Here is a 13,728-nt window from a genome sequence, read left to right on the forward strand (position 1 = left end):
GACTGGACTCTTTTATTACATACACTAGACTGTTCTTGTCATAGACACAGTTAATAAAATCTAAGGATTTTCATATTTCATTCAGGGGCAGTAGAAGAGTAAGTCCAAAAGCACAGTTTGAAAGGGACAATGGAAGAAAGACTAAAGTTCTTTGTATTTAGTGTTCCCTGTTGAATTCAGCTGGTTCGATAAAATATTTACCTACCTGAGGATTGTATAAATGTTTTGTTTTTTTTTATTTAAAAGTGCACTCTGCACTTATGAAGCTAATCTAATGAATTAACTTGGTGTCTTTTTTTTTTATATTACTTTAGTAAAAAATTGTCCCTACCCAGGGCAAAAAATTGTCCCTACCCAAGGCAAGTGTCTGCATCCAGTGCTGTTTTATTTTCTTGTTTTTCTGAAGATGAATAAAAAACCAAGAAACCTTCCTTTTATAGTGTCCTAGTAACTGTAATGAAAAAGCCAAGCATTTGTGGCTGAATGAATGCATGAGCAGTAGTTCCTTTACAAGTGAAAGAAAGCAAAGTTTATTCAAGCATGACTGCCACAGTCTCCTTTATAGGCTTGCAAAATGTACTGGGTAGACACAATGTATTCTGATTGCTAAACCAGGCTGAAGTTGCAGTGGTGTGCGTATGAGTGTTTCCACAGGAAAAAATATAAAACCATTACACAGGATGCTACAGAAACCATGTGGAGTGAAGGAAATGCAAACCTGAGAGTTGTGTCTTTGAAGGTCTGTGCACCTGCTGTGGCGCATAAGTGAGATGGTATGTCATATTTCACACATAGAAAATGATCAAATGGCAGATAGATATCTTTTCTAAAAATGTGTTTTAAAGAAACTGAGAACACTACCTTTTCAGACAGATAAACAGGATATATGGATCTTTGTTTTCTAAAGTAAGAACAACAGACGTGGATGGCACGGAAGTTTTAGTAAGCAATGTACAAACTGCACATGAGGTCAATGGCGAAAGAACTTTTAACTCATGAGTCCATGTCTGGCACTGTTAGAGACAGAGAGAGTAAAGTGGTTAGCAGCTTCATTCTCAAATCTACCAAAACTTTTTTTATGAAGGGCTGGGACATTTTTAACCTCTGTTCCCCTTTAGCCAATCTATTTTTAATTACCTGGTTTGTGGGAAATTATTAAATTTGTTTATATAACACAAAAGAGGCACCTCATAGTTAAAAGCTTAATTTTTCCCTAACATTGGGATTCTACTGTAGAAACAAGAAGGATGAATCGACTTGATTGTCCATTTTATTGTCCCTAAACACAGAGATATCAAATAACAAGTATCAAATAATTTTTGTAAATCCCTCAGAAAGCTGTGACTCAGTCATATCTATTATTTGTAAGTTGCAGTCTACAAATAGACATATACCCTTGAAATATCTACAGATTAGACTGTGTACTTCTTTTGGATAGGTGGAATAGAAGAGTGATTAAAAGGATGGTCCCTGTTAGAAGTCTGTTTTACTGAAAAGACTCTTTTTTCACTTTGGCTTTTCTTACAAAGCATTGTTTTCACCTCTTCAGGAGACTTGGCTCTTCACGTCATCCCTCTACCATGGTTCTGAACAAGGCAGTTCTCTAAACATGGGGAGGCTGCATTAGGAAAAAAAAAAAAAAGCATGGTCCCTGGAATCATGCGAATGTGCTAGCTATCATATAATACATTTGCAACTTAAGCTCTCTGCATCTCAGTTTATACAGCTGATGTAAGAGCATAATAATAATATATTCCATCAAGGGGTTATTTTGAAGATTACGTAAGATAAGGAAATGATTACATTCTCTCCTGCTTCAATCCCTTTGATGACTTCCAATCAACCTTCTGATAAAATCCCCAAATCTAGACGTGGCCTATACCGTTGTACATAATGTACCTGCCTGTTCCTTCAACTTCATCTTGTCCTTTCTTCACTGTCTAGTTGAAAGACCCTCTTTCAGTTCCTCAAAAATTCCTGATTTTGGCTAACTCTGAGGTTTTACAAATGTTCTTCTTTGCCTAGAACACACCTCTGTCCTCCCACTCACACGCACAGCACACAAGCTCACTCCCACTCAGCCTGTACTTCTCAGTTTAAACATCACTTGTAAAGAAGAATCTTCTGATTTACCATACAAAACCATTCCTTCCCCTTATTATTCTCTTGCATAGAATCTCATTCGTTCCTAAAACAACAAATGTTGGGGTACTTTGTTTGAAATGAATGGAAAGATAGACAGAAATCAGGCAGAGAAGGAATCAAACATTACTCTTCTTAGCTTTTGACAACATGCCAGGCTCTGGAAGCTATGGATACATTCAAACCTCCCACAGGTTTTACAGCTTGGAAGAGCAACACAGAATTCTGGCTCCCTGTGAGAAAGAGGGAATGAAAGAGCAGGGCTCATGTGGCCATTTCCCCCTTCCAAAAACACCAAATAAATAAGTCACTACACGATCGCAGGGCAGGGTGTGTATGTGGGCGGAGGTAGGGAACTAAGAGGGTTAGAAACTCACTACACAAGAAGGAAAGCCTGGTAATAGGGGAAAAGCAGTGCCTGCCTTCTCAGTTAAAATGTATTAATTTGAACCATAGGCAATGACCGTTTCTGAAGTTAAATACAGACAAACATCAGCAAATTCATATGGTTTAAAGAAAATCATACATGTATAGATTGTATACACATGTAAATATATAAATACAGTATATAAATTCATAGATATACTAGTAAGATATGTAATATATATACCTATGTATATGTATACTACACATGTAGTGTACTGTACTATAAGTTATATATATATGTATACATACATTATACTATATATATTTGTATGATCTTTGGGTAATATCTGCCTCTGTTATCATACTGTAACCTCCAAAAAGATAGTGAAGTAGGTCTACTTTATCTCTGCATCTCTGTGACTCATCACACCTTATAATAAATACAAAAATTTGTTGAATGAATAATAGTTGCAAAGTGTTTAACATGTTATTTGACTTATTTTAAGAACTCAGTAGATGCTAGCTATTCTGATGATCACACCGGTTACTGCTTCTGCTGATAAAACATTATTGATGTGTGGGTTATTGACTTTTGATCTGGGCTCTGTATTTCTAAGACTTCCACTTCAGAAATCCATAAGTTTGCCTCCGAGGGTCGCTCATATAGCTGCTCTTTCACTGGTCAGGATTTCAGGCAATATCCCATAGTCGCATCTTCTACAGCGCCTAAGTTTTAAGCAAGCAGAACTAGGGTGAGGAGAGACTATAATAAATTAGAGAGTGTATTCGTGTCCAAAAACGGCAGTCAGTTTTCCAATCTGTTCACACTTGCTTTGTGGGAATGTGAATTCAGTGTTATCAGACATTCTGATTTTTCAAAAGAAGCTGAAAATCCATATTTTAATGTAAAATCTTCTAAATCTGAGAAACTAATTAAAAATTGCTAAACTCTATGTAGTCAGAAAGATACTCAGACTTCATGCTGCCCGTGGGCAGCTAGTTTGTGACCTCTGTTTTTATGGTAGTTGTCCTTGTGGTGAGGTTTTATCAATCCTTTTCTTGTTTTTCATTTACCTTTTACATGAATATTAGTCCGTGCTTTTCAAATTGGTCTTGTAACAGTTTAATTTCATTATTTTATAAGGGATCTATTTCTAGCTGTTGCTTGTGTACTTCTACCTCTCTACTTTGCTTCTCTGAATCCCTCCCCACTTCTTTTTTCCTTGATGTCAGAAGAACTCTCAAGGTTTATTATCTTATTTATATTATTTATTTATTTTAAGGGCAGCATTTTTAGCCAAAGGAAAAAAATGAAACGATATAGTATTTTCAAGCTATAGCAGAAAGAAATGGAATTTTGTGATGTATTTAGTAACTCAATTTTAGAAATACTTGAGAAAGATTGACACAACAAAGTGAAAGCAATGATGTTACACTCAGCTGATGTATTTCATGTGCAAATCCACTGAGTGATAGTTAGGATTTCTGGACATCTCTCTCTTTTTTTTTTTTTTTGCAGTACGCGGGCCTCTCACTGTTGCGGCCTCTCCCGTTGCAGAGCACAGGCTCCGGACACGCAGACTCAGCGACCATGGCTCACGGGCCCAGCCACTCCGCGGCATGTGGGATCTTCCCGGACCGGGGCACAAACCCGTGTCCCCTGCATCGGCAGGCGGACTCTCAACCACCACGCCACCAGGGAAGCCCTGAACTTCTCTTAACACTGATTTTTCCTTAAGAAGCTTTTTTCCGTATAAAAATAAAATGAGATTTTTATGTTAGCAGAGGTAGAAACTACTGGGTGTTCACAACTCTGAAATGCAATCTACTTTTGGATACATGATTATTTTCTATACTATGAGAAAAAAATTCACTATTAAACTATGATATAACACTATTCGTTTAGAATTTTTATTATGTATACATATGAAAATGCTCTTTGAGAATAATTTAGACATAGATTTTTATCAAATCTTACACAGCCCTGTTTCTTTGACTTTCTGCAAAGAAATCTAGTATAATCTTTTTGAAGACGTTTCAAATGACAGACTCAACATGTGTAGCACTGTCAGTGCGAGTAACTTCAATGAAGTGTCGACAACATAAACATCTATGACCAAGTTCATGAACATGTAGGCAATGACAACTGTGCTATGACTGCTGCCTGGTCAACAGCAGTTCATTTTAAGATGAATTTCCATTTCAGAAGTAGTAAAGTGTTAAAATATGTGTATCTGTATCAATGAAATACTCTAATCCCTAGAGCCTAAATGAGTTCCTGAAATATTAGTTTCATAGGAAAATTTGTGTTCACTTTTTTCTTGATATTATTAGTGGTTTCTAAAAAACTTATATTTTAAAATAAATCATTTCTACAATACCATCAACTTTTAGTCAATAATTGAATTGATTGAATATTTTACACTGCTCTTTTGTCTACCTTTCCCTTGTGGTGAGAAAGAGTTAAGAAAAAACTTTCAAAGCAACTCTTAAAACTTGCAACAAAGTACTGAAAAGAGTCAACCTAATGAATATATAGCATTTCAGTTTAATAAAGCAAACATTTATCTAAGGCCTTATGGTAAGTACTTCAGAGAATTCAAATATAAGATTCCAGGTATCCATAATGCAAGGCAGACTGACAAGAATACTATATTAGAGGTAATAGTACTTCAGTTACACAAATATTTAGTAATAAGAAAAATGTCTCAATATCCATAATGCAAAGCCCACTGACAAAGTGCTCCAATAGCAGTAAAAAGAAAGGGTAATGGGAAAATCCAAGAGAGAGTGTTGTATGTGCCTGAATATACTGTACATCATTTTCCCCCCAAAATTAGGCATCAGAAAAAAGGTCCTTATGGTCAAAACTTTAAAAGTCTTCTCTGAGGCAACATAGCAGAATGCTTAAGGCATAGGCTTTGAATCTACATTAGCTGAGTTCAAATCCTTTCTTCCTTATTTACTACTTGTGAGTTCTTAGATGGAATAATCTTTCTGTGTCTTGGTTTCCTCACTGGCTAAAAAAAGAGATAATGATAGTATCTACCTGTCAGCCCTGTTGAGAGAATTGAGTTCATAAAGTTTAACAGTGCCCGGAACATAGAACCTGTGTATCATAGGATCTCTACCTGCCTGTAATTATTGTACATCAATCTGAACTGCAAACTACAGAACCGTGGGAGTGGGGAGTGTAGCCTAAAACATCCTCAATCAATCCTAGTTTAGGATACATACAGAAGCCATCTGATGAAATTGGTTAAAAGGAGGTAAAGATATTTAAAACTGATTAAGCAATTATTTATGGGGTATGACCTCACAATTTTAAGTGTACCATGTTACTGCAAGCATCCTTTTAAAAACCAGTAAAAAAATCGGTGAATCGTTACTGTACATATTTGGGATGAATGAGAAAAAAAACAACTTCTTAATATAAAGCAAGCAGGAACTTGTGGTTTGTAATAAAATTCCTAATGACAGAATCATAAAAGGTTTCAGCAAATTAGGTACCTTCAAAAATTTAGACAAGTGAAAATAATATACTCTGAAAACAAAACAAAACACCTGTGATTCAAAGTGAGGCTCCAGTGATGAAGTCATTGATGTCAAAGTTGTAAGTTAAAATTTGAATAAAATTATTTTATAAAATATGCATGGAAAAGGCAGCATTTACACATTGATATATAATTTTACTCTTATGAATAGTTTATCTAAAATGATGAATTAAATATTATAAGTAGACATATGCCTATTTTATCTACATTCCTAAAATTTTATGTTTGGCAAAAGTAATATTGTATTTTCCTTTATAGAAAAATAGAGGGATTACTTTAAATTCTGTTCTGTAATAATTCTGGGTGTCAGAGATTTGGAAAGGCTTGAGAGGGAGGTGGGATTTGAACCTAGTTTTGAAGAATAATTGGACAAAAGAGAATATAATTAGATGTATTGAGAGACTACTATTTTCTAGGTGCCTTAGATATGTAATCACATTAAATTCTCACAGGTATTATTATTCCCAGTTTACAGATGGGGAACTTGAGGCTCAGATAAGTTGAATTTTCTCAAAATGTCACAACCTACTGATCAGGCTTCGTTTTGAGCACAGACCTTTGCAATTCCAGCACTGTGTGCTTTCCCTAATAGGCAATTCAGTGCAGAGGATGGTTCCTGGAGAAGACTGGGTTGGAATTTTCTCTGTTTTATGGAATATTTGGAGTAAATCATGCAACATCTTTTTCCTAAGTTTCTCCTGGTGGGGATAATAACTCTATCTTTTCAAGGAGCTGCTGAGATTATTAAATGAGCTTTTACAAGTAAATTGCTGGGAATAGCAACTGGCACATAAATGCTCTATGGGTGTTCACCTTGATGATGTAAGGAGAAAGGGAAGGAGAAAAAATATGGAGAGGGGGAGGAGAGGATGGTTTTCACTCTCCCAAATTGCCTCTTTCAGAAGCAGAGTGCATTTCTAAGTAGGAGAGATGGGCAGAGCAAAGACATAATTTGACAAGGACAGAGGTATCCGTGCTCTCTCACTAAAAATGGAGGAAATAAGGATTGGAGTGGGTCATTTTGGAATAAATCCAGAAATAAAAATATATGTTCCAAATACATATTTGGAATAAATAAATAGGTGGAAATTAACTGGGACTATATACTCCAGTGGCCTTGGCAGTAAACAGATTTCCACACATCAATTCTTATAAAGATATTTTTCCTGCCTCCTTTTCTCCCTGAATGCCTCACTCTGAGGGCTGCTAAATAAATAATGTATAGCCTATGAATACAGCCTAGATGTGTTCAATTTATCCACTATTTACTACTTAATCTCTTTAAGTCTCAATTAAGCCTATGTTTATAAAACTGGAAAAAGAATTCCAACTCATGGAGTTGTTGTACAACATATACAACATATATCTTAGGTGTTTGGCTAGAACCTGGTATGATTAATGCCTCAGATGTCTTTTATTTTCCTTCATATATTAAATTCTTAAGATCAGCATACTTCTTATAACCAATGTATACTTTCAATGAGGGAGCATTGTTTTTCTTTCACTTCCCAGAGCTATTATTAAATCATTGGTGTGCCTTACAGTGCTTAACTTTATTTCCCCTCAGAGAAGACTGTAAATCTAGGGGTCGTATTGTATTTGCTAACCACTGTATTTTCAAACTATTAAAAAGTAAATGTTCAATAGAATTTTCAAACAATAAATGACAGAATAATAATCAAGGAACTAAGATATTGCTGCAAAGAGGCACAAATTCTCAGTTATTTTATAAAATCTACCAAGAGAAGTAACTTGAGGACTCAGTATTCAAGTAACGATGCTTGACGTTCTGAGACATACCATAACTGATGTAAGAATTTTCGTTTATTTATAACCCACCTTGTTCAGAAAAGGATTTAAGATGGCTTACAAAGATAAAAATAAATGACAAGTATGTGAGAACTCTGAGGGAGAGGAAAAAAATAAAAAAAACCACAATGAGTATGGACTTAACATAAAGTCAAGAAAGAGCCACAAAAATAAAATTCTACAGGAATTAAAAAAAAAAGACAATTCTCAAGGTTTGGAAAATGTCAAGAAAACTTTCCCGGTGGAACTAGGGCTTGCTATAAAGTATGTAGTTTAAAAGAAACTGGAGATTTGGTGTCTCTGGAGCATGCTTGCCACAGCTGTCTCAGAGTCTCCCCAGGGGCAGGAGGGTGCTTTTTGATGGGCAGGTGTTTTGGTGAAGATGAGGCCTCCCTAGGGCCTGGGCTCCTGGGAAGCCTCCCACACTTCAGACTTCACCAGTTATTTCATTTTCATAATAAGCTCAGAGCTTTCCCTAATTGCTTTACTTCCATCAACAGGTCTAGGGGAAAGATAAGGACATTTCATCTTTTAAGGGAGACAGTTTCAGGCACAGCCTGTAAAAAGATGTTAACTAAAAAATAAGGAGCTGGCCCTTGAACTCACCAGCAGACAAGTGGATTTTATGGACACTTAGGTATTCTGGGGCGCACAAGGGTTTTTCTTTTTGGATTCCTGTATTTTCTTGCTGTCTTATTTTTACTTCCAGGGCAGAGTGTCAAGGTCCAAGTCCAAGGGGAAATGTCTTTCCCGGATCTAACAATCTCAGGTGCCAGAAGGACTAGGGCAGGGTTATCCCTTCCCTCGGAGGTGGGGGCGGGGGGGGGGGAGCGTGGAGACAAGAAAAGGGAATTTAAAAAATCAATGAGGAGGCTGTGTTAGTTCAGATCTAAATGGAAAATCACCTCCACCGCTTAAAGCTGTGTCTGCTTGGGCAAGTTATTCTGCCCCGCAGACTCCTCAATTAGAAAACGGGAATATTAATCCCCTCCTCACAGAGACGTGAAGGAGGATCCGATATAATGCATTCAGCCTAATCAGCACGGGCCTTGGTAAATAGATTCCCGGGCCCATCGAATGTAACTTTACGCAGAAGCAGCCTGGGAAAATTAGCGCCCTAGATGAGTCTTAAATTTGGGAAACGCTGAGGCAACCTGGAAAGTACTTAGTAGAGTAATACGAATAACCTGTGGTGGTGAGGTTCCGCCCACTTGACAACCCACCCATCAGTGCGTACCGACCAACCAACTGGCCGGCTGTCCGGAGCCAGGGTAGGGTCACGGGCATCTCCGTCCCAGGAGGGTCATGACCTCGCCGCTTTGGGCTTCGGGTCGCGTCCTCGCAGCTTGTCCAACCCCGCCGGGAGCCTCGGGGCCGAGGTGCGCCAGGTGGCGAGGGTGCCAGGCGCGGCCAAGTCGCGGCGGACTGAGTCAGCCACCCAACTATGCTGTGGAACCCGGGAGGCCGGCTCGGCTGCCCGGATCGCTGAGCCCCGCTGCCCCCACGCCAGGCGCCTCTCCCCGCCCCCGCTGGCCGGGAGGAAGCGGCCGAGGCGCGGCGCCGAAGCACCTGGGAAGGGCGCGGGCGGCGGGCGCGGCGCTTCCGGAGCTGCGCGCAGGTCCGCGCTCCCCGCCTCCAGGTGCGGCGGTCGCGGCGTGCCGGCCGGAGTGACAGCGCCGCCCGCGCGGCCGCCTCCTGGAAGCAGACGCCGTGCGGGCAGCTGGCGGGGACAGGGAAGGAGGAGGCCCCGCGCCTGGGGCAGACGGGTGAGGACCTATCGAACCGGCCGGGAGAGACGCCGGCGCTTCGTCGCGCCTCCCAGGTCCGCTGCCCGCGCGCAGGGCGAGTCCCGAGGGCCGCAGTGAGCTGGTCGGCGGGGCCGCGACCGGCGCGGGAGGACCGTCTCGGGCTGAGCCGGGGCTTTCCGGCACCTTTCCGGGTAAATTTCCAGAGCGCCAAGTGTTCGGCTCCGGTTTCTGCCCCTTGGATTTCGCTCCCGCATGTGGGCGTCTAAAAGGAAACCAGAAGTGGGTAAGTGACACAAAAACTCCGCTTACTAATGGGAGTTGACTCGGGAGGGTGACAATCCGGTTAGACAACTAGACCCCTTCCTCGAAAAGGAGCTGCCCTTTCTTGAGTTTCAGGTACCAGGTTATTTTCTCGGTAGAGATAATGAGTTTGCTCGGATCTCCGTGCTCCCCCGCACCCTGCTTGTTCTACATTTTGAGACGGCAGGCCTGTTAATTAACTTTAATTACAATAATTTGTCCTCCACTTGCCTGAACCCAACCTTATACTCGAGAGCTGTCGACAGTGGGTTTACCAGATTGATCTCGTTTACTTTTGGAGACAGAGTCTCCTGGGAGAATGGTTGCCTATCTCATTAAGTAAAGTAAATTCATCCTCGCTTGTTTTCTTAAAGGTTTCCTTCACCTCCTTGCGGCGATCTGGAGCAATTTTGATTTGGGGGAAGGCTTTGTGAAACTATATTGTGAACTATAATCTTTGATAATTACAGGCAAGTTAGAAGCTAGTTTGTGTGGAATAGTGACATTTTAGGCTGTCGCAGGTTTGTATGGTGACAGCAACTTTTTTTTTTTTTTTTTTTTGCAAGCTTGTCCTTGAAGTAGGCTGCTCAGTGGAATATACCCTTTTGGTTAAAAAAAAAAGAAGCGTACTGAAAAGTAAGCTATTTTTAAAAGTACATTTAATCGGATGTCACTGTGATTACCAATAACAATATCGTACTTATAAGCTCAGTATTGATTTCCCCCCGCACTTAAGCACTCTACACCCAGACGAGTTTATGGAACATTGCCCATAAATAATTGGAAGATGAAGTTATGGCTGTTTTAAAAAGGAAGCTAACTTTTTTAAGGGGGGAAAAAAAAAGAAAAATATTTTTGAACTCTTAGTTGTGACTTTTATGCCCATACAAGAGAAATATTGAGGGGAAAATCCTAATGACATTCCACTGTTCAACTATGTTTAAAAAAGAAAGAAAAAAGTAAAATGGGTCATGGAACTAGGCTAGAGGCTAAAGTGGAAATATCTCCCTGGTTCCTTTTCAAACAGATATTTAACACATATGCACTTAAGGTGGGCCTTAACACCAAGAGTGTTTTACATAGACTTGATTTGTCAGTACTAAAAGATTTATTTAAATTAAAATGTACCTAGAGGGGAAGTCAAATGACTTGTTAAAACTTATTTATCTGGTCATGTGTGTGTTTGTATTTTTTCCTTCCTCTGTAAGCCTGTCAGATTTTATATGGATTGCCCCTGAAAGGAGAAACGGATGGTACATTTAAACACACACACACACACACACACACACACACACACACATATATATATACATATATGAATTTTTCCTATGTCTCTTGTGTATTAAATTTTTTTTTGAATGAAAGATTCTTTGAATTCTATAGTGCTTCACAGTTTTCAGAAGATTCGCACACATGATTTCATATAATCCCATAACAGCCCTTTTTTTCCCCCACCTACTCCTGTATTACCCCTTCCCCTGTTTCTCTCCCCACTGGTAACCACTAGTTTGTTCTCTATATTATCTGTGAATCTGCTTCTAAAAACAAATTCTTAATCATCTAGCATCACTACAACTTTCTAGCAGTGTTTGGCTCATAGATATTCAGTGAGTACTTTTCAATTCAACTACTTACTGTGATCAAGTATAGGAGTAAGATTATAATGAATTGCAGTTTTCTTGGAAACTCTTACATTAGCACTATAAGACTATGAAGTTTTAAAAACTCGCTTAGGACTCTGGGTTGTAAACTTCATGATATTTGAGAAGTTATTTCTTTTTGCTTTGTTTCTTTCTATCCCACCTCCTTGCAACTTTGAGAAAGTTTGGTGCAAGATGCTATAAAAATGCTACTTATAAATGACAACCATTGCTTTTAACAAGTGGTTCTTTTAATGTTTTCTTTTAACAAGTGTTTTGGTTTTTTTTCCCCTTGTTTGTTGGCTCATTCATTGAATCCAGTTTTTGGACTTTCTAAACTGAGGGATTTTGGGAATTTTCTGTAAAATATTAGTTAGGTAAAGAACATCTTATTAATGTTGGAAATAGTTCTTATCTTTGACCAAAGGTGATTGATGAGAGACTAGAGGCTATGAGATGTCTTCTCAATCTTTTCTGTGAAGTCCTGGACCACTGTAGTTTATCATTTTAGGTTTTTTAAAGTATTGGCCAGATTAAATACATATTATAGCTAAACCTTTTGCTCACTATTTCCTTAATTGAAATAGTGGTCAATGGTATTCTCTTTGCATGATCCTTTCTAATTAGAAATTTGACCTGTGAAATTTTTACAGTTTTGACTCAGAACAAACTTACCTCCTTACCCATGTTACAGAGGGAACAAAGGAGCTCGGACATGGATTGGAGTAATCATTTTGAGCAGCTTCAGGGGTAAAAACTACTAGTGAAGAGGTGGGGAGAATTATTTTTCTGTGTTATACTACTTGTGTACCTGGTGGATGAGTAGGTGAGGGAATACTCAGGAAGGAACAAAGAAGATAAAAGTAGGATGCAAAAAAAGTAGGATGCAAAAAAAAGGACTTTTGGTTACATTACATAGCTTTAGTTAGAGGAGAGAATGGTTTAATCAGTTTGGAGTTGGAAAGATGATCAGGGAAAGGTAGAAGAGAAGTGTGGTCTCCATGCTGATTATCAGGTGATGGGCTCCTGGGGGTGGTTGTGGTGAAAGTAGTTGCCAAGACACTTGCACAGTATCTTGATGAAGTTCACAATATTTAAGCCCATCCATGGCCACTTCCAGCTTCCTTTTCTGCCATCACCTTTCATTACCTGTTGAACCCTAGGTCCTTCCCAGCTATTCTCATCTCCTTGATTGCCTGAAGACAGCTCCCTCACAGCCCCCTTTGTGTCATTCCTTCTACTTGAGATACTGCTGTCTTCACCTGCTACGTTTCTTCCCATACATCGTGAAATTCCCCTCCATAGCTCCTTCACTGATCACTCCATCCTCAGAGTTCTGAATTGCTGCATATTTCACTTATATTCATGGAGTTGATTTGAGATTTTTGGAGTTCCTTGGCATTCTTGAAAGATGGTGGTGCTACTTCTGTATGTAATTAAACATAAAACAATACTTAAAATATAAACCATGTGTAAGTCAAGGTCACAAAACTTGAGTTTGCTCATCATTATTCTTTAAGTGCTTTTATTCAGTACATTCGAGTCTTTCAATTTTGGTGTTCCTCCTTTACTGGCACTTACTGACTAGTAAAGAACTGATCATATGCATGCCATTTTCCCTTGCTTACAGCCATGTCTAATCTATCCCTTTAGATTTTAAACTCTTGGAGAGAATACATTGCATTTTCACTTTCTTTATAGGACTTAGCACTGTTCTCAAATGAGATAATAGGTATTATCTTGAACTGCAAATATTTCCCCCTGTTATCTTTGAGAGAGTAGTTAGTGTTCCTTAAATATTTATTGAATGAATAAATGTAAATAAATGAGTCAATAAGGTGAGAGACATTTGCTGAGATACCCTCTACCTAAGAAAAAGAGACTTTGATAATTACAGAACCAATAGGAATAAGCCCTCAAATTTAGTTGGAAAAGAGGTCAGGGTACTATTTATAAATGCTAAGAGAGGAAACCATGCACAGTAGGCTATTTTGAAACATCTGGTTGTTAGTCAAAAAAATGTGACTCAAATTCAGAGAAATAGTGGAGTGTACATTTGTACTAAAATTATAAAATTGATATATATAAAAGTGCATATATCATAAGTATACATTTTATAATCTTTTTATTGAAGTATAATATCATGCTAGTTTTTATCTCAGCCAATTA

General features: G+C 38.6%; 1 protein-coding gene across 6 annotated transcripts in view; it reads left to right on the plus strand.

The window, feature by feature from the left end:
• The first annotated feature begins 9,517 nt into the window (after nucleotides 1–9,517).
• ARAP2 (ArfGAP with RhoGAP domain, ankyrin repeat and PH domain 2) overlaps nucleotides 9,518–13,728 on the plus strand; it is a 196,234-nt gene continuing 192,023 nt past the window's right edge. For 2 of the 6 annotated variants that reach the window (XM_027103193.1, XM_027103192.1), the window contains exon 1: nucleotides 9,527–9,902. The gene's annotated coding sequence lies outside the window, so the exon portion shown is untranslated. Of the gene's footprint in view, nucleotides 9,903–13,728 lie in introns of all 6 variants that reach the window. The other 4 variants (XM_027103194.1, XM_027103195.1, XM_027103196.1 and 1 more) reach the window with 3 other exon arrangements.

Source organism: Aethalodelphis obliquidens, unplaced genomic scaffold (assembly GCF_003676395.1).
Source record: "Aethalodelphis obliquidens isolate GAN/ISIS:26980383/991018 unplaced genomic scaffold, ASM367639v1 scaffold6, whole genome shotgun sequence".
Classification (NCBI taxonomy): domain Eukaryota; kingdom Metazoa; phylum Chordata; class Mammalia; order Artiodactyla; family Delphinidae; genus Aethalodelphis; species Aethalodelphis obliquidens.